The sequence below is a fragment of the Pinus tabuliformis genome, chromosome 9 (assembly GCF_031772625.1).
Source record: "Pinus tabuliformis cultivar Carrire ecotype Pingquan chromosome 9, CPIR1, whole genome shotgun sequence".
Taxonomy (NCBI): domain Eukaryota; kingdom Viridiplantae; phylum Streptophyta; class Pinopsida; order Pinales; family Pinaceae; genus Pinus; species Pinus tabuliformis.
In genome coordinates this window covers 1,777,376,107-1,777,395,414 of record NC_142307.1, presented here as the reverse complement: position 1 = coordinate 1,777,395,414, position 19,308 = coordinate 1,777,376,107, and the positions used below count along the sequence as shown (strand labels likewise).

At 43.0% G+C, this 19,308-nt stretch overlaps 1 pseudogene; it reads left to right on the top strand.

Moving 5' to 3' along the window:
* The first annotated feature begins 1,412 nt into the window (after positions 1–1,412).
* LOC149155886 (E3 ubiquitin-protein ligase RGLG5 pseudogene) lies at positions 1,413–1,892 on the top strand (annotated as a pseudogene).
* The last annotated feature ends 17,416 nt before the right edge of the window (positions 1,893–19,308 follow it).

Here is a 19,308-nt window from a genome sequence, read left to right as displayed (position 1 = left end):
CAGAAAGAAATCATAAGGATGCCCACTTATCTTCATCAGCTCTCTTGTCGCATGTTTTGGGTGTTATGGACTGCCAAAAATTTACAATCAAGGAGAAAGAGGCCATCTGTGTAGGAAAAACACAGGTTGGGGAATTGACACCTCTTGAAATGACAGTCCAGCAATCAACACAGGAAGCAAAGGAAACAGAAGATGCAAGGGCAAGCGTTGAAGGCTTAACAGCAGAAGGCATTACTGAGATTGGTAAAATTCTAAAGGAAATTATTAGTCCACCTATCATGAATATTGTACCCTGGTTTCAAGAGCTACTAGTATGGAAAAAGCCATTGACAACCACCACAGTGTTCATTATTAGCCTCCTCGTGACTTACATGGAGTGGGTTTGATACACTATGTCTGCCGCGCTTTTGATGACTACTGGATTCTTTATTTGAATAAGAATATAACCAGTCATACAAGATAAATATGATGAGATTGATGTGCTTGAAGGTCTAATGTCAGATCTGTCAGATAAGATTGAAGATATCAAGGCGATGGTGTCAGCTCCACCGTTGTCTGAGGTTCTTCAGGCTTTTTATGATGATAAGAACGTTTCTCAGGATAAAAATGCTTGTATAAGAGTGAATTCCTCTCATAAAGTAGAAGCTGTGTTATCTATTTACTTTGGTTGCCGGCCAATTTGTCAGTGGAAATGATATATTCATTATACGATAAGGAAGCCAAGCAGGCGCTGAATTTGATGAGGCGGTGGGCACCTGTTGACACTACAAGTGCATTGGAGCTGCTGTCTCCTTTATTCAGGAGTGAAGAGGTGCGTGCATATGTAGTAAATGTCCTTGAACGAGCAGAAGGTTCATATATCGGATATGAGGTTGCATAGAAGATATGCTTGCATGGATACAGGAAGATAGCGTTTGGGAGTGGAACGGAGAATTTGATAATGTTTGCGTTTTCACCGTGTTCGAGGATAAAGAGAAGGACACTTCGGCGTTTCAACCTGAGGATGTCGACTTCTCTGTCATAAGCGGTCGCTCAAGAAAGAAAAGGGTAATATGCTGGATCAGGAGAGATCAACGCTGAATCGATGTATGAACAGGATGAAAGATATAGAAAATACAAATATTCGACTTGTGCAGGCATTGAAGGATTCTGGGGCTCGACATATATTTGAAACTGTTGAATGGGTTAAAAAGGATAGCAGCAATTTCAAGAGTAAAGTTTATGGTCCAGTTCTTGTATAGGTTAATGTTTTTAACAAAGGTCATGCAGCTTACTTGGAAGGCCATGTCACAAATTATATCTGGAAGTCATTTATCACTCAGGATTCATCTGATCGAGATTTGCTTGTTAAAAACATGAAACGCTGAGACTTGCAACTGTAAGCATAGACCATTTATACATACATTGGAATTATGGTTGGGGGGCGGCTCTGTTGTCTTGGAAGTCCTCAACCTTTAAAAATACGCTTTGGCAATTCTTGCCTATACAATCCTTGTTCCAGTAAATGCCACGGTTCCAGTAAATGCCACGGGAGGACCTTATCTGTATTTGACGAAGACAACTCGATCCATTGTTTTGGTTTTGGGAATGCTTTGACACATGATCAAAGTGTGTTTAGTTTCTATCCAGATGATAGGTTATGCAATGGATTCGAAGAAGCGTTGAAACGCTACCGGGAGATAGTCCCACATCTCCGACTGGCTGGGCCAACATCTTTTGCCCCAATTATTGAAGCAGCAATTCGTATTGTGAAACAGAGTGGTGGAAAGGTAACAAGAAGTGTTGACACTGACAATGGACAACTGAGTACACAAGAACAGAATACAGTCAATGCAATAGTGAAAGCCAGTGAATATCCACTATCAATTGTCTTAGATGGAGTGAGGATTTAATCACATTACAACCCAGACTCCTCTTCAGGTTAAATTGCATGTAACTGCATTGGAAATTGCAGTGGAAGAATTGCCAGATAAACTGGTTTTTAGTGGATAATTGTCGTGGTGCTGCAGCTTATAAAGGCTGCACTCAATAATGTTGATCTACTTTTTCCTCCTAGAACTCCAGAGTTGCTGTTATTCTTGTTTTACTAGGGTGGACTTTTGTGGTTATGCTTCCTTTTATCTCAGTGGATGGTACCAGGTCATGGGTTTAAAGAATTATCTGTAGATTGTTCGCTGTAAATTTTCAAGCAGTGTTTTACCAGCTTGTTGATCTCCTATTTGACTATCTAGACAGAGCCTTGGAGCATTACAAGGTCATAAAAGAGTTGGAGAATGGCACTTACGAAAGTGTATGGAAGGTTTTGAATCAGCAGACACATGAGATAGTAGCTATAAAAAATGAAAGAGAGATATACTCCTTTTTCAGAAACAGAAATTATCAAATTCTGATATCAAATACTGCAAGGGTTATCCTATATGCACAGGAGTGGTTATTTTCACCGAGACTTAAAACTAGAGAATCTGTTGGTAACTAGCAACTTGATTAAAATTGCGGATTTTCTTTGTTGCTTTCTTTGGTTTATGATGGGAGAACTGTCCAGAGATTAGAACTCTCAGAATCCAAGGCTTCCAGCTCATCAGCAAGTATGGTGATATGCGATGTGTGGGAGGAATTAAAAAGCAGGGGACATATTTTTAAAAGTAATGAAGCATAATGGGAGACAGAGACCGTGAAAACAGAGCATTTCTCTTGGTCAATTAATGAGCCATCCACGCAACTAGAATCCAAAGTTAGCTCGTTCAGTGTACTCTCCTTCAAGATACCTCAACCCAAGCAGCAAAAGAACATGTGTCAAGAGCCAGAAAAGCATCATGCTACGAGGAGCAAAGATTTTGGATTTTGATTAAATGAAAACCATTTGTAATTTCAGTTTAGCCATTATGTAATTAATAAATTAGTTATGCACTAGATAGGGATAGTCAATAGCCACCTTCGAGGCTCCCCTAATGCTGGAGGAGGAAGCTCGAGGTGGTTAAGTTTGTTTTCCTATAAAGGGATCAGATTAGGATGTAATAGGGGTTGGACATTTTATACAAAAACAGAGTTTATTTGGGCCAATGTAAAGACTTGTTACAGTAATAGTAAAACAGTGGTTGTTTCTTCTCAAGATTCTCAATGGATTATATTGTTCAAATGTGATGGTGTTTTATTCTCTTAATGTTCTTTTACAGCCTTGCTATAGCATAATCACTCAGAATTCATTTTTAATGCTCTGACTTCCTGTATGTTTGGCAAGCTATGGTTTATGTGAAATATGTTTGAACATCTGATGCAAAGAGCCTTGACTTCCATGAAATGACTATGCTTTTGTTTACTTAGTGTGTGAGACTCCATAGCCCAATGAAGACCAATTTGATATGTATCCAACCAGCTTTTGTTTTCATGAATGAGTGAAGAGTTAGCCATCTGTTGTAGTGAATGATTTTTATCAAAAGTCTGTGAGAGAGCCCTCTCTGACTAGGAAGGCTAATTCCTAGTCTAAAGTCTGGTTGAAAGAGTTACATAAAATCTTACTTGGTTGCATCCCTTAGTACTGATTTTGTGATAACATTTTTGTGCGTCTGCCGGGTGCCTGAAGCTTACTCTCTCCCGAAATTTGAAGATTGGATTTCTGAAGGTAGCAGGAGTTCAAAATGATTTTTGAGGCTGCAAAACTACCTTGGCGACTCCATTGTTGAAGAATTCAAGGTTTATACATTCATGGTGATTCCACTGGAGTTATGAAGGACCCAGAAGCTGCCATTCTTTGTTCAAGGTATGCATGCATAGATTTCTCAGGAATTCATGGTTTCCCAAATCATTTTCCCAAGGATGCATATTTTCTAAGGAATGGTCCAAAATTCAATGGAGAAGACTTGAGTTTAACGTTGAAGTATATCTCAGATTTCTGTCATTTTGCTGAGCTTCTTAGAGTTAAACATGAGGATGTTTGCATAAGGTTATTCTATGATTCACTCCAAGGGAAATGCAAACAGTGGGTTGAATGCTTTCCTGCCAAATCCATTAAGTCATTTCAAGACCTTTGGCTCATGTTTTTGGAGGAATGGATAGATAGGTCAGAGGTGGTGGTGAACTCTCCTTCAGTTGAGGGTTTCAAACAATGGAATGGTGATCATAGTAAAGAAGAAACAAATGAATCTTTTTCTTTGTCCTTATCCTCATATCTAAAATCCTTTGACTGCAAGTCAGAGGATAAGATGAAATTTTTTGATGAATTTGCCAAAGACATTGAAAAAGAAATTGAAGGTTTAGAAGGACAAATTCAGGCATAGAGTTTTCATGATCATGATCATTATTCTCAGAAATTTTCTATGGCAGAACGCAAGGAGACTATGCTGGTTCCTTTCTCTTTCACAATTGAGGAACTGAACACTGTGGTTGAAGATCAGTTTGCACAGCTGGAAAGTTACAAGGAAAAACAAGCTGATCATGTGTTCTGGGATCCTATAGCTGTTTACATTGAAGAATTTTACACTCCAGTGTTTCAGTTGTTCTATAAGGATCAGAGACAATTCCAGTGGCAGCGGTCATCACACTATCATATTGGCTCTGAACTCCGATGCAGTCAAAGAAATCAAATATCAGATAAAGCAGAGGACTGGCTACATTGGAAATTTCATATTGATTGAGAAGGAAAAAGTTTGAAATTGTTAGGGTAGGTAGGTAGGTAAATATAAATAAGCTCAAGGTCAACTGAGCATTTTTCAGTAGATGTAGCTTTCTTTCTCCTACAGTTATGCTTGTCAAGAAAATTTCTGTTTGTCATAAATGGATAAGGCACTGGACCTGCGAGTTCTTAGAGTACCACAAGGGCACACTATCCCAAGTGGAGCCACTGTTATCACTGAAAATTATGTTGCCAAAATTTTCAGTCTAGCTTAAGGACAAAGTGTTTTCGCAGCGCATAAATCCTTTAGCAGTTTCGCAGCGCAACCTGTTTTAGTGATTTCGTAGCGAAAAACACCGACTTTGCACTGGCTGCGCTACGAAATTGGGGAATTGTTCAAATCCATAGCCAATATCTCACCCATATCACCTTTGTCTCCTATGGGTTCGGTGGGAATATGATATATGCATAGAAAAGCCTGTTTCTGCAAATTGATGGTGAAGTTTGTAATTCATTTGAGTTATGGCTACAGATGTTGTAACTGCTAACTTCCAGTTTGAAACGTTCACGGCATCTATAGGAGGACGTCCAGTTTCAAAGAAGCAAGTGAAATCCAGTTCAACAGGTCCATGGGGCACCCTTCTCTTTGACAAGGCTGTCATTTATGAATCCAGTGACATGGAAGAGCCTCTAATACTGGAGTTCCTTGAACTGACTGCCTCAGCCCGTCGTGATTACTGGCTAGCATTGATTAAGGAGGTGGTAACTGTGCATAACTTTATCAGCAGGTTTGGTCTCAAAGGCAGAGAAGAAAAAGAGGCAATAGCTAGATCAGTTGTTGGAGTAATCCGGCTCCATGCAACAAGGGAATCATTTCAAATATTCCTACCATGCCCTCAAACCCTTCTAACTTTTACCCTGTGAGAGGAGCTACTGCCAGGAGGTGACTATGTCCTTGAAGAATTGGCGAATAGTATTCGCATAGAAAGAAATCATAAGGATGCCCACTTGTCTTCATCAGCTCTCTTGTCGCATGTTTTGGGTGTTATGGACTGCCAAAAATTTACAATCAAGGAGAAAGAGGCCATCTGTGTAGGAAAAACACAGGTTGGGGAATTGACACCTCTTGAAACGACAGTCCAGCAATCAACACAGGAAGCAAAGGAAACAGAAGATGCAAGGGCAAGCGTTGAAGGCTTAACAGCAGAAGGCATCACTGAGATTGGTAAAATTCTAAAGGAAATTATTAGTCCACCTATCATGAATATTGTACCCTGGTTTCAAGAGCTACTAGTATGGAAAAAGCCATTGACAACCACCACAGTGTTCATTATTATCCTCCTCGTGACTTACATGGAGTGGGTTTGATACACTGTGTCTGCCGCGCTTTTGATGGCTACTGGATTCTTTATTTGAATAAGAATGTAACCAGTCATACAAGATAAATATGATGAGATTGATGTGCTTGAAGGTCTAATGTCAGATCTGTCAGATAAGATTGAAGATATCAAGGCGATGGTGTCAGCTCCACCGTTGTCTGAGGTTCTTCAGGCTTTTTATGATGATAAGAACGTTTCTCAGGATAAAAATGCTTGTATAAGTGTGAATTCCTCTCATAAAGTAGAAGCCGTGTTATCTATTTATTTTGGTTGCTGGCCAATTTGTCAGTGGAAATGATATATTCATTATACGATAAGGAAGCCAAGCAGGCGCTGAATTTGATGAGGCGGTGGGCACCTGTTGACACTACAGGTGCATTGGAGCTGCTGTCTCCTTTATTCAAGAGTGAAGAGGTGCGTGCATATGCAGTAAATGTCCTTGAACGAGCAGAAGGTTCATATATCGGATATGAGGTTGCATAGAAGATATGCTTGCATGGATACAGGAAGATAGCGTTTGGGAGTGGAACGGAGAATTTGATAATGTTTGCGTTTTCACCGTGTTCGAGGATAAAGAGAAGGACACTTTGGCGTTTCAACCTGAGGATGTCGACTTCTCTGTCATAAGCGGTCGCTCAAGAAAGAAAAGGGTAATATGCTGGATCAGAAGAGATCAACGCTGAATCGATGTATGGACAGGATGAAAGATATAGAAAATACAAATATTCGACTTGTGCAGGCATTGAAGGATTCTGGGGCTCGACATATATTTGAAACGGTTGAATGGGTTAAAAAGGATAGCAGCAATTTCAAGAGTAAAGTTTATGGTCCAGTTCTTGTATAGGTTAATGTTTTTAACAAAGGTCATGCAACTTACTTGGAAGGCCATGTCACAAATTATATCTGGAAGTCATTTATCACTCAGGATTCATCTGATCGAGATTTGCTTGTTAAAAACATGAAACGCTAAGACTTGCAACTGTAAGTATAGACCATTTATATATACATTGGAATTATGGTTGGGGGGCGGCTTTGTTGTCTTGGAAGTCCTCAACCTTTAAAAATACGCTTTGGCAATTCTTGCCTATACAATCCTTGTTCCAGTAAATGCCACGGTTCCAGTAAATGCCACGGGAGGACCTTATCTGTATTTGACGAAGACAACTCGATCCATTGTTTTGGTTTTGGGAATGCTTTGACACATGATCAAAGTGTGTTTAGTTTCTATCCAGATGATAGGTTATGCAATGGATTCGAAGAAGCGTTGAAACGCTACCGGGAGATAGTCCCACATCTCCGGCTGGCTGGGCCAACATCTTTTGCCCCAATTATTGAAGCAGCAATTCGTATTGTGAAACAGAGTGATGGGTAGTACCATGTTCTCTTGATAATTGCAGATGGACAGGTAACAAGAAGTGTTGACACTGACAATGGACAACTGAGTACACAAGAACAGAATACAGTCAATGCAATAGTGTAAGCCAGTGAATACCCACTATCAATTGTCTTAGATGGAGTGAGGATTTTAATCACATTACAACCCAGACTCCTCTTCAGGTTAAATTGCATGTAACTGCATTGAAAATTGCAGTGGAAGAATTGCCAGATAAACTGGTTTTTAGTGGATAATTGTCGTGGTGCTGCAGCTTATAAAGGCTGCACTCAATAATGTTGATCTACTTTTTCCTCCTAGAACTCCAGAGTTGCTGTTATTCTTGTTTTACTAGGGTGGAATTTTGTGGTTATGCTTCCTTTTATCTCAGTGGATGGTACCAGGTCATGGGTTTAAAGAATTATTTGTAGATTGTTCGCTGTAAATTTTCAAGCAGTGTTTTACCAGCTTGTTGATCTCCTATTTGACTATCTAGACAGAGCCTTGGAGCGTTACAAGGTCATAAAAGAGTTGGGGAATGGCACTTACGAAAGTGTATGGAAGGCTTTGAATCAGCAGACACATGAGATAGTAGCTATAAAAAATGAAAGAGAGATCTACTCCTTTTTCAGAAACAGAAATTATCAAATTCTGATATCAAATACTGCAAGGGTTATCCTATATGCACAGGAGTGGTTATTTTCACCGAGACTTAAAACTAGAGAATCTGTTGGTAACTAGCAACTTGATTAAAATTGCGGATTTTCTTTGTTGCTTTCTTTGGTTTATGATGGGAGAACTGTCCAGAGATTAGAACTCTCAGAATCCAAGGCTTCCAGCTCATCAGCAAGTATGGTGATATGCGATGTGTGGGAGGAATTAAAAAGCAGGGGACATATTTTTAAAAGTAATGAAGCATAATGGGAGACAGAGACCGTGAAAACAGAGCATTTCTCTTGGTCAATTAATGAGCCATCCACACAACTAGAATCCAAAGTTAGCTCGTTCAGTGTACTCTCCTTCAAGATACCTCAACCCAAGCAGCAAAAGGACATGTGTCAAGAGCCAGAAAAGCATCATGCTACGAGGAGCAAAGATTTTGGATTTTGATTAAATGAAAACCATTTGTAATTTCAGTTTAGCCATTATGTAATTAATAAATTAGTTATGCACTAGATAGGGATAGTCAATAGCCACCTTCGAGGCTCCCCTCATGCTGGAGGAGGAAGCTCGAGGTGGTTAAGTTTGTTTGCCTATAAAGGGATCAGATTAGGATGTAATAGGGGTTGGACATTTTATACAAAAACAGAGTTTATTTGGGCCAATGTAAAGACTTGTTACAGTAATAGTAAAACAATGGTTGTTTCTTCTCAAGATTCTCAATGGATTATATTGTTCAAATGTGATGGTGTTTTATTCTCTTAATGTTCTTTTACAGCCTTGCTATAGCATAATCACTCAGAATTCATTTTTAATGCTCTGACTTCCTGTATGTTTGGCAAGCTGTGGTTTATGTGAAATATGTTTGAACATCTGATGCAAAGAGCCTTGACTTCCATGAAATGACTATGCTTTTGTTTACTTAGTGTGTGAGACTCCATAGCCCAATGAAGACCAATTTGATATGTATCCAACCAGCTTTTGTTTTCATGAATGAGTGAAGAGTTAGCCATCTGTTGTAGTGAATGATTTTTATCAAAAGTCTGTGAGAGAGCCCTCTCTGACTAGGAAAGCTAATTCCTAGTCTAAAGTCTGGTTGAAAGAGTTACATAAAATCTTACTTGGTTGCAGCCCTTAGTACTGATTTTGTGATAACATCCTCCACAGTGACTTCTGGGGTATGGGGGTTGGTGTTATCAGCGGATTGTGGGAGAACAGTCTTGTCCTTGGTCCCTTTTGGCTACTTACTGTCCTTTGGTTTAAGAGGTTCAGGTACATCTATAGTTCTACTCCTTAGTTTATACTGTTTATGCACCTCATATACTACTGCATCATAACCTTCTCTAAAATCAAATGATTCTCCTGTTTTAGTTCGAAATTGATTATTATTATAGACCTCTTGATCTTCTTGTGTTAAAAAGACTTGATGTTCACTGTCTAGACCCATTAAGTTAATGTGAGGATCCTCGGTTGGTTCGCTAGACGTTGAAGCCTCAACATAATTTTCTTGAAACGGACGTGTTACACAGCAATTTGTCACCATTTGTCACCGTCCCTTTTACCCCTCACCCGCACACTGGAGGACTCATTCTGGGACCTGTGAGAAGTGACATGACCTGAAACCACTTGCATCATATTCCTCTAAGTATGAGCTTCATTTGCCCTGAATACATCTCCTGCAAAATCTCCATGAAAACAACTCTTTTTGCATTAGCGCGGGTCCTCAGTTCACTGCCCGCGCCAATGAGGGAAATCCTCTAAAAAGGGCGTGCTATTGGCACTCTGTCTCAGAGTCGCACTCGCGCCAACCGAATTGAGTAAAGTTTTCAACCAACAAACTCCCGAAGGTTCTCTTCAACCCATTCACCAACTGAATCTATGTTGAGCTAGGATGGTTTGGCTTCGAATCTCCATAGAAGGGAAAGTGGTTGGCCACCTTTCATGGAAGTTTCCAAGTGATAAAACCAATCCCATGAATAATTTGGTTGATCCTATCTCTTTCATCTCTATCTATAAAATCCTACCTCTATGCCTTGAGCAAGCTAGTCATAGTTACAATAGCTCCAGTTCTAGCATAGTGATAGAGAGTTTGAAGCTGCAAGAGCCTTCTTTGCACCCATAAGGCCAAATCTAAGAAAGGAGATTCTTGTCACCCAAAGAGAGAGAGGCTTGTTCCTCATCCCAACAAGCTTTGCAAGACTTGTGTAGCTGACTACCCAGCCAAAGGAGGATTTGATGTCAGAAAAATGGTTGTATTATTCTTTGTTACTTATTAATAATAGATGACTATCATTATGGTTCCACTCCCATTGTCCTTTGTAATGATTGATGTTGAGTTATATCTTTTTTGACTGATATATAATTGCATCTACTAGATTTTATGCTTGTTTTCGTGTTGTTCTTTGCATGTGCAGGTGTCCAATCACGGAGATCGTGGGGATCGTGACCGGCCAAGGCAAAGGAATGAGGGCGACATCTCTTCTATGAACACTAGCGTTGGAATCCAAGTAGGCTCTCACCATCTACTTTGTATTTGCAATTAGGAACTTGTGTGATAGCATTGTGTGATTGTTGCTAGACCCGGTCTCGGCTAGTAGGGATCGTCTCTGTCCACAGAGAGGATTTACCTCCACGACAATTTGGCAACTCTTCTAGGGAGATCTTGTTGTTTGATTTGTAAACTTTAGACGAAGCCTGAAGTACGGCCAGGTAGCCTTCGAAACGCTATTCCTTTGCATTAGCGAAGTAGATCAACGCCACTTCAGTCAATCTCCGGTTTGGTTTACGGACTAAACAACTTGGAGTTTGTCTTGTCTCTTTGGTTTTTCTTGCTTTGATTGCTTAGATAGCTTTCTGGGTTGGATTTCTTGTTGTTTCTTGCTTCCTGGTTTGCCTAGATACTGTCTTCAAGCCCTGAGTTGCTTGCTTTTGTTTTTGACTTAGCAAACTTGATTAGCGCACTTTTTAGCCTTACAGTCGCTACAATTGGCGCAAGTTGCTCAAAAACAACCCACGCCAATCCCATAGAAGCGCGAGTTACAGCCTGACAGTCATGCCAGGCCTGTCAACTTTTCCAGTTCGCTTGTCTTCAAGCCCTCTGAGCTTGGATTTGTATTTTGCTGCGTCTTTTTCAATTACTAGAGTGTGTTTGATCCTTGTTTGACTGGTTTTAGACCTTCATCCTTCGGGTGTTTTCCTCTTTCTATCGATTACACCTTTCAGCCCTAGGGCATCTAGTGGCTTTACGCATCGAGCCTTCTGTAGGAGTCTTGGGTTCTTTGATCGTCCAGTCGACTTTGTGATTACTTTTTGCATTTTCTCAGTAGTTTTCAAAGCTTTTTTTCAAGTGATTTGTTTCTTTTTTGCTTGGGTTTAGCTTGGCTTCGTTTGAGCTTAGATCACATAGCTCATAGAGGTCTTTGTGCTTTCTTCTTGGTTTGAAGGACTGTTTTGGTGTTTTGGGGATTTGATTGTGTTCTCATTGAGTGAAATTGATCTTTTGCTCGGTGTTATTATCTCTCAAAATTTGTTTAGTGCACTTTTCCATTGAAAAGAAAAACAAATAATCTCTTTTGCGTTGCATTAGTTAATTGAAATTAAAAGCTTTTCATCGATTAAGTGATTTAAAACAAAGAAAAGTTTTGTTTATTTGTCATTAGCTGCATTAGAGTGCTTCTTGATTGTGGTCATTTTGGTTGAAAAATTCTCAACTCTCTCGTAGTTAGTATTCATCGAACGAAATGATATTCTTTGGCATATAGCTTGCATTTAGGGAATTGTGAGAGATTACATACGGTAAGACCTGGAAATTGAAACTTAACTAAAGATCAACCATAAAATGAACTGAATGAACTTAAAAACGCATTGGAACATAACTCTCACTAATTAGAGGTCTAGGCTAGAGACGTGCTCTGGCGTCGTTAAACCTAGTCACTATTGTTTCACACTATGGTTGGGTGATTCCTCCTTTTGTGACTCGATAGTGGTCTAGCACCGACTTGAGCTCCCACGTACCGTCGCGTATATAGGGGAGATCCCACTAGGTTATCATCCTTTATCCACAGGAAGCCGTGTCTGCCGCCTTACAAGCCGTAACCCACCAAACACAACATTCGGGAAGATTGACTGCCGTACGGGAAATCCTTGGTTTTCATATGATTGCCAAGGTGTATATGTAGTTTTATGGATTTGTTTGGTAAACCCTTTTCCTAGTCTCTCCAGAGTAGTCACTTTTGATCCTTTTTGGACTCCTTAAAATAAAAAGCTCACTTGAGCAGTTTGTCACTTCGGGCTCACAAAACATTCGAAGGCGACTAGAGTAACCATTTTGTCATTTTCTCGACTCTTAAAACATGAAAAGGTCAAGTTGTGTCCTTGCGTCTTAAAATTTATTTGGCCGCGATAAACATTACTTGGTTAGATCTTGTGTGCGTTAGTTTGAGTAGGGTCCTTTATTATTAGACTCCCTTAGGTCTTGTCTGAAGTTTGTCATCCTGGTTGAACCGTCGACTCCCGTTCCAAGTGATCGAGGGTCTCCGTCTTCTGTTGCTCCTGAGGTACCGGTTGTAAGTGATACTCTTCCTGTTATCCTGAGTATCCAACCAATCAACTCTTGCACTCCAGAGGACGAAGGTTACGAAATTCATTGGAACCCCATCTGGGAGCCTGAAGAGGACGATATAGCTTTTACCCCCCCTGGTGTTTCGTCTCCAATGTCTACCTCTCACATGGATGAGACATCTCCTAGAGTGAGTGAGACACCTGTTTTGTCGAATATCGACACTCCCATTCCAGCTACTTCTCTGCTCCCCCCAAGCTACCAGTCGTTGAGGGATACAGTAAGTGCCAGGATCCCTGCTTCGACTATGTGGGATCCCCATATCACTCCCACCACGAGATCTTTTGTTTCACAAGTCCACACTACACCTGTCACTTCAGTTCCGACGAATCCAACTATTTGTGTAGCGCATTCATATCCGGTTGTTAGTGCCGTAACATCGTCTTCAGCCTTGAACACTGGTGCTGGTCCCCCTCACAGTCAAGTGAGTAATGGCCAGCCGACACTCTCGCCTAGAGTTGTCCACCCTGCACAAAGTGCTCCACCCTCTTCTGGTTCCGTTCCAGGAGGGGGGCCATATGATGCTTCTGTACAAGCTGTTCAGGATCTGAATGCGCAAGGTCCATTCTTTTATTATGATTCTACTGGTCAATACCTTCAACTTTCTCAACCCTTGCCTACTCAACCTTTCGTTGAGGTTTCGGTACCGTTATCCATTGCTTGGAACCCTGGTACCACCTCTTTCCATGGAGGCCAAGCAATGCCTACACAGCTTCAAGGACCGCCTAACCAAGGCCAACCATCTTATGTGCAAACCCCCCAAGGGCAGCAATATTATGGTCAGTCTTACCCAAGACAATCTGGGGGCCCACAAGGACAACCCTATCAGGGACAACCTTCGGCCGCTGGTGGTCCATCGTTTACTTATCTAAATCAACCTTCTGGTTATTCGGGGCAACCTGGTACCCAGTAAGGTTACCCGTCTGGACAACCTTACATCCAACAAGGCCAACCTGGTATCCAGCAGGGTTATCCCTCTAGAAAAGCTGGACAAACTTATATTCCACAAGGTCAACCGGCAGTCGAACAGGGGTATCCTTCTGGGCAAGGGGGACAGCCTTACATATAGCAGGGCCAACCCACTGCTCAGCCTAGTCATCCTTCTGGGCAAGCGGGTCAGCTTTCTACACAGCAAGGCCAACCCACTGCCCAACTTAGTCATCCTTCTGGACAGGCTAGCCAACCTCAAGGTCAAACGGCCGTCTAGCCCGCTCAACCATCTGTTCCGCAAGGACAACCCTTGGTTGCACAAGGACAACCTGGTACCCAGCAAGCACATCCTTCTGGGCAAACAGGTCCTTCCCAAGCCCAACCAGGCCAACCTTCCGGCTAGATGGTCCAAGCTCAACCTGTTCAAGGACATCCTTCTGGGCCCCAGACTCAAATTGGTTATCAAATGCAAGGTGGGTCATGACCCCAACCTTCTTACCAAGCGCAACCTTCTTATCAGGCTCAGTATGGAGCTCAGCAAACGTATGGCTACCAGCAACCCCAGGGGCAAACTCAATTTACGCCTTATTAAAATTATCAACAGATGCAGGTCACTCCTTACCAGAATTATCAGCAACAGTACGTTGCACCTGCGGGACAAGTTGCTAATCCGTGGGGTGCTGGGGGGCCGACCCAGGGTCAACTGTCTGCTTATGGATAGAATCCTTATGGACAGAACCCCTATGGGCAAAATCCCTATGGGCAAAACCCTTATGGGCCAGGCCCATCCGGACAAAGTCCATGGGGGCAACCACCACCTGGTTGGAACCCTGGTACTACCTCTCTTCCACAGCCACAAATGTCTTTTAATCCTCAGTTGCCTTTCTTAGCGACGTTGGAACTTCCAGATGTGTCCAAGTTGATGAATGATCCCATTCTTCATAATCCATATTGGCCACTAGTTCCAACTAAGATACCCGGTGATTGCCTGAAATTCGATGGCAAAGCTGGTGAGGACCCTCAAGCCCATGTCATGACCTATCACCTTTGGTGCTCATCCAACTCATGGCTTGATGACTCCATCCGGATCCGCCACTTGCAAAGGACTCTCACCGGCTTGGCCGCTAAGTGGTATATTGAGTTGAATCACGGAACATTTCAAGACTTCAACTCGCTGGCTATGGCATTCCTAACTCATTTTCAGTTACCCATTCGGTATGAGACAGGGACACATCTCCTTACGTCTCTCAAACAAGACACGGCCATGCATATATCCGATCATATACATGAATGGAGACAGTGTCGTGGCTTGATCAAATTTTGGATTCCTGATCAGCTCCTGACCGATTAGTTCACGACTTCCTTTGTCCCTGCAATTGCGCGAGACATCGCCATGGGTGCTTGTGTAACTGAAGAGCAAGCTATCGCACGTGCTCAGTACCTTGACTTGGTATATTATCAGTCAGGTACTTTATATGATTATTTTCCAGACGCCCCGAGACCCAGAACATCCAAAGCACCGCCAAAACCATCTGTTGACGATGTTATTGGCTCTATAAACGTGTCTTCAAAGAAATCATCCGCGAACCCTGGGAAGCAAAAACATAATGCTTCTAATGGAAACACTTCTCAGGGTCAATCTAATTCTGGAAGTACCTCCGAGGTAAATGACATTCAGTCCACCACGGCGGATAAATCCTCGAAAGGGAAAAAGAAAGGGAAAGCCAAGAATAAATCCGAACAGCCCAAACAGGACTCCCCTAAAGCTCCACCCGAGGAAGGAGCCAAACAGAAACCTAAGTATCCTTGTCTTATCTATGATGAGGATCACTACACTAAAGACTGCCCCAGGCGGTCTGAAGTTAGTCGATTATTGAAGGGTGCTCCTAGGACTCTTGCTGTGCTTAAAGAACCTTTCCCTTCACAACAAACTCAAATGGTGGCAGATCCATTGCAACCCTCTTCTTCATTCGGCTCTCAAGTCTTCATGGCTGGGACGATTCCCATCCATGTCACTACTCGAGTGAAAGAATATCCATCTCATGCCAGGAAAGAGTCGGAGGTCCCCTCCAGCACTCCTCCATCTAGTTCCGGTCCACTCCACATCGAACGACCTAGCACTGAGACGACGATCCGACCCCCTCTAAAAGGTGTACTCCGAAAGTCTTCTTACAACCTGAATGCTCATGCTGCTCAGCACTACAACATTGTTGAGGACTTAGCCCATGCTCCGTCTGCTATGTCCGCTCTAGAAGTCCTCCAGAGCTGCCCCTCCCAGAGGAAGTCCTTGCTATCGGCCATCGGTGGCATAGAACCGGCTGACTCGGATATGATTTCTTTTGATCTCGAGGGCTATATGCCGAGACTGCCTCACCAAATCGATTTCCTTATACAGGTCATCATCAATGGTAAAACGATTCATCGTACAGTCATTGATGAAGGTGCCTCAACTTTCATCATGTCTGTTGCTTGCTGGAAAGTTGTTGGTTCTCCAACATTGAGCCAGTCTCCTACGACATTAGAAGCCTTTGATGGAAGAGAGTCCCGTCCTTACGGTATCCTCCAACGCTTGCCCATCTCCTTGGAAGGCAAGACGGTAGAAGTGGAGGTCGAAGTTGTCGATGCTAATCTTACCTACAACCTCCTCCTCAGACGTAGCTGGACATACGCCATGCAAGCCGTGGCTTCCTCCCTTTTCTGTGTCATTCGTTTCCCTCATCGAGGGAAGATTGTCATGGTGGACCAACTCTCCTTCTTCTCCTCTTCTTCCGAAGGTAATGTGCCATTCGTGGAGCATACCTCTAAATCATTCGAGAGTGTGGGAGCCGGACTCTTTAAGGATCCCTCTCTTATGGGTGTCTTTCCCCTTCCACCTTCGAATCTTGCCCCTATTAACATGATTTCCGTGCATTCTGATCCGTGGGTCCTCCGTCCCGCTAATCAGGTAGAATCCTGGGGCGATATGATGCCGTTGAGTCCTGCCGAGCTCAACTACGTCAAAATCGTTGCTGTATCGGCTCCCCCTCCCAAACCTGCTCTTCCGAGCAGTGTTCCCGATTCGTATGTTCATTTCCCTTGGCTTGGAGATGATGCTACTTCGGATCCATTAAGGGAAATATTTCCTTCCGATGAAGCCATCATAGAGACCATGTCTCTTGAGGAACCCCCTTGGTCAGATCATCACCACCGTTCCTCATTTCTCCCTGCCCATCAGGAAATGATCGCATGTCTTGAACGGTTTGCTTCGTGTATCCCATCCTCTCCCCTTCAAACACCTATTCAAATGTACCAAGTATCTTCTGAGGGCAATATGGGAAACATTACACAAACCAAACCCATCGACATCTCTGTGAAATCGGGGATTGTCGAGCACATTTACATTGGAGTCACTTGCACTCCAGAGGAAGTTCAACTCTACACTGACCTATTTCACGAATTTCGTGATGTCTTTGCTTGGTCCTACGAAGAGATGCCCGACATCGACCCTAGTATAGTGGTGCACGAGATACCTACATATCCAAGTGCTAAGCCTATTCGTCAGTGCCTACGCCCTGTGCACCCCCGAAAGGCCGCAACCATCAAAGCAGAAGTCGAAAAGCTTCTCAAGGCTGGTTTCATTTACCCCACTCCACTGATGGATTGGGTTTCTAATATAGTTCCTGTGGACAAAAAGCAGGGCACTATTCGAGTCTGTGTTGATTACCGTGATATCAATCGCGCCTGTCCTAAGGATAACTTCCCTACACCCTTCATCAATCATCTTATTGATGAGTGTGCAGGAAGCGAAATTTACTCGTTTATGGATGGTTTTTCTGGACATAACCAGATCAACATTGCGCTCGCTAATCAACATAAGAAGACTTTTATCTGTCCTTGGGGCACTTTTGCCTATAAGAAGCTCCCTTTCGGTTTAAAGAACGCCGGCGCTACCTTCCAACGTGAAGTGTCCTATGCCTTTCATGACATTCGTCACATTGTACAGCCGTAACTGGATGATCTTCCAGCTCATTCAGTCAAGCGTCAGGACCATCCTTCCCATCTTCGCGAAATCTTTCTCCGCTGCCGACACTACCGTATTCAGCTCAATCCTCATAAATGTGTCCTCTGCGTTGAATCAGGCCGACTACTCGGGTTTATCGTCTCCTGAGAAGGCATCCGTCTGGATCCCCTCAAAGTCGAGGCCATTCTGAATCTTCCTCCCCCTGCTTCTTTGCAGCAGTTGCAGAGCTTGCAGGGCAAAGCAAATTTCCTCAGACGATTCATTCCGAATTATGCCGAGGTGGCTAAGGGTTTTACATGATCACTGAAGCGAAACACACCCTTTCATTGGGATGCTACCACCCAAGAGTCTTTCAAGTGTCTCAAGGGTCTCCTTGTTTCCGCTCCATTATTGAGACCTCCGAACTACCATCATGATTATACTCTCTATCTGGCCACCGCCGATACCACTATTGGCATGGTTCTAGTTCAGGATGATGATGACGGCAATGAGCACGTTATCCATTACCTCAGACGCAACCTCCTGGATACGGAAACTCGCTATGCTTACGTTGAGAAGTTGGCATTGGCCGCTGTTTGTGCCATCCAACATTTCCGACATTATATCCTGTTACGCACCACGACCGTGATTTCTGACTGCAACCCGATGACGTACATTTTGTCGCGTCAGTTGCTGGGGGGAAAATACTCAAAATGGATCGTAATCCTCCAAGAGTTTGACTTGGAATTTACTGTTTCCAAGTCTAAGAAGTCTCTGGTCTTTGTTGAATTACTCTGTTCTTTTCCATCTCATTCTGCACCCTCTCTTTCGGAGGATCATATCCCGGACGAAACTCTTTTTCTGATCAACACCCTCGATCCCTGGTACAGGGATATTATTGTTTATTTACAAACGTCCTCTTTCTGCCCCGCTGTATCCACAGATGCTCGGCGGCGGATCCGCCATCAATCTCAACCCTATCGGATCATAGGGGACACCTTGTACCATCTCGGCATTGACTTCGTTCTCCGTCGATGTCTTACCCTCGAGGAGGCTGAGAAAGTCCTGAATGACTGCCACTCTGGCGCCTGTGGTGGCCATATGTCCGGATATGCCACAGCTCAAAAAATCCTTCGCGTTGGTTATTTTTGGCCCTCCATTTTTAAGGATTGCATTCTTGCTGTCTGCTCATGTCATGCATGCCAGATATACCAGCGGAAGATGCATGCGCCACCAGCCCCGCTGCACCCTGTAGTGACCGTAGGCCCTTTAGCAAAATGGGGCATTGATTATACAACCTGTAAGCCTCGCTCGGCTGGGGGGCATGGGTTTATTATCGTCGCCGTTGATTACTTTACAAAATGGGCTGAGGCGATACCCACATTAACTGAAGATGGTCATACAGCGGCGCAGTTTTTGTTCAATCATGTTATTACGTGGTTTGGAGTTCCATAGGCCATCGTCACAGATCACGGAAAGCATTTCCGTAATCACATGATGACTGAGCTAACAACCCAACTAGGCTTACAGCACGATAGTTCAACCCCGTACTATCCTCAGTCTAATGGTCAGGTTGAAGCCGTTAACAAGATTCTGGTTACGATGCTTCAACGTACTGTTGACGTGCATAAGTCTAATTGGCATCTGATGTTGTTTCTCGTCTTGTGGGCCTACCGAACCTCTGTGAAGGACACCACCGGTTTCACTCCATTTCAACTAGTTTATGGACTGGAGGCTACCCTTCCTATAGAATGTGAAATT